The sequence below is a fragment of the Bison bison genome, unplaced genomic scaffold (assembly GCF_000754665.1).
Source record: "Bison bison bison isolate TAMUID 2011002044 unplaced genomic scaffold, Bison_UMD1.0 scf7180017864451, whole genome shotgun sequence".
Lineage (NCBI taxonomy): Eukaryota > Metazoa > Chordata > Mammalia > Artiodactyla > Bovidae > Bison > Bison bison.
This window is the reverse complement of record NW_011495013.1, coordinates 1,811,784-1,814,542: the sequence shown is the minus strand read 5'-3', so window position 1 is coordinate 1,814,542 and position 2,759 is coordinate 1,811,784.

Sequence of the window (2,759 nt, the reverse complement as noted above, 5' to 3'; positions counted from 1 at the left end):
GATGTATGCACACATGCACAATCATAATAGCCAAGTGCACGGTTTGATTGTCTAGATTCTAGGCTGGGAGAGAGCAATAAAAGAAATTTGGGGACAATTATAAATTATAGACACTCAATTACAGAGTGAATATTGGAAGACATTATGTGACTATTGTTAATTTTTTTTTGAGGGATATGTGATTTAGAGGTAGTTTCAGGATGTCTGCAACTTATATTCAAAAGTGTCAGCAAAAAAAAAAAAAAACTAAGTAGATGGATGGACAGATAGAACAAAAGCAAATGCAACAAAGTGTTAATAATTGTTCAATCAAGATGGAAGAGTATTGTATTATTCTCTGATTTCATCTGCGTTAAAATTTTCCACATTAAAAAGCTTAGAAGAAAATAAAAGGAAATTTGTTATAGCAATGTAATGCCTTCTGAGTTTTAGTATGCCCAAAATTATACGGTAATTTATTATCAGGTATCATATATCATATTAAATCAACTGACAACTCTGTTTTTTCAGTGGTATTGAATGTGAACAGCAGCAGGATATGTCACTTTGGCATAAGGGTTATTTTAAGCTGAAGGCAATTGAGAAGCAGTAATTGAGAATCTGTTCTCCCCTCCATTTACCTAAAAACAGAACATAAATTTGTGAAATTCTTCCTCCTCCTCTCTCTACCAAGAAGGACGAAAGTTACCCGAATCAGCGCAGACATGGCACCAAAGCAATCTATGTAACAAACTTTACTAGCTAGCCCTCATTTTCCATTAATTCCTCTATATAGTTGCCTTCCCACAATTTGCCACTCTAGAAACTCAAAAGTCCTCTTCCTTTGTCTTGTCACTTTTTGTTAAGATGCTGAATACGCCAGAGTTTTAACCACCCGCTTTGAGTTACTTCCACGTGTATGAATCATGCATGTTATAAACTTCCCATGTTAATAAACTTTGATTTTCTCTTGTTACTCTTTTCTGTCAGTCTGATTTATAGGACTGCAGCCAATGAAACTAAGAAGGGTTAAGGGAAAACTTTTTTCCTCCCATACAAAAGTCACTGAGATTGCAAAAGGATTTGTTTACATGGTTATTGAGTGAAATTTTTTCCTAACATCTAGCCTGGTATTTTAAATTGTCTCTTTGTTTAGTGCCCTGGAAAATTTGACAGCTACTAAGACTCAGAAGATTGAGTGAGATGCCTTTCTTACAGAAAGAAAAAGAGGTTGGAAAAGAACTAGTGTGACATGTTCTCAGAAAGATAACTTTTATATCCTTATCAAAGGTCTTACATTTGAGAAAGGAAACTTGAGAAAATAGAAAGTAGAAGAAGGTGGAGGACTTTTGGTGAATAGCCTTGTACACTTATTTATGATTTACTATTTATTTATTTTTAAACTTTATTTTTTTTTTGGTCACACCTGGTGGCATGCCAGATGTTAATTTTCTGACCAGGGATGGAACTGGCATCACCTGCAGTGGAATTTATGGTTTAGTCAATTCCATTAAAATTATCAGTGCCAGCAGATCTTTCAGAAAACCTCTTTTTTTAACTCCCAGGAGTCCATGTGTCCCAGAAGTTAATCTCTTGCCATATTTACTTTATATATTTTCTTTTTCTTAAAGCAATACATACACAGTTGAAAATCATCTCCATCCCATCAACCCAGTCACCCAGAGCTACCTCTTCACGGAAGTTACTGTATTCTTTCTGTTCATGTTTTTATTGTTTTATTACATACATGCTTATTACCTAGGTACATGGAGAGTAAACAATATACAGTACAGCTTTGAATCCTTTAAGATTTTTAATAGATGGTACCATACTTCATGTATCCTCTTGGAGCCTCCTTTTTTCAGTGTTTAAGCTATGTCCATGTTAGTATACCTAGGCTTAGTTTGTTTATTCTAGTGATAAATACTATATCTTATAGTACTTTGTTTATGAATTACCAAAATTAATCTTAATGATGAACATTTAGTTTTTCACTTTTAAAATCAATTCTACAGTGAAGAGTTTTAAGCATGTATCTAGAGTAAATATTTGGAGTGGAATGGGTAAGCCATAGGGTATCTTCAACCTTGTATATTAAAATAATTGCAATTTTACTCCCCCAAGTGGCTGTACTTCAGTTCAGTTCAGTTCACTTGGCCTGCAAGGAGATCCAACCAGTCCATTCTAAAGGAGATCAGCCCTGAGTGTTCTTTGGAAGGAATGATGCTAAAGCTGAAACTCCAGTACTTTGGCCACCTCATGCGAAGAGTTGACTCATTGGAAAAGACTCTGATGCTAGGAGGAATTGGTGGCAGGAGGAAAAGGGGGTGACAGAGGATGAGATGGCTGGATGGCATCACTGACTCAATGGACGTGAGTGTGAGTGAACTCCGGGAGTTGGTGATGGACAGGGAGGCCTGGTGTGCTGCAATTCATGGGGTCGCAAAGAGTCGTACACGACTGAGTGACTGAACTGAACTAAACTGAACTAAGGTAACATGAGGTTGAGCATCTTTTCACAACTTTATTGGCCATTTAGGAGTCTTCTCTTTTTTTGCCTCTCTTTCTATTGTGTTGTCTTTTATTATTCTTCAGTTCGGTTCAGTGGCTCAGTAGTGTCCGACTCTTTGTGACCCCATGGATTGCAGCATGCCAGGCTTCCCTGTCCATCACCAACTCCCAGAGCCTACTCAAACTCATGTCCATTGTGTCAATGATGCCATCCAACCATCTCATCCTTTGTCGCCCCCTTCTCCTCCCGCCTTCAATCTTTCCCAACA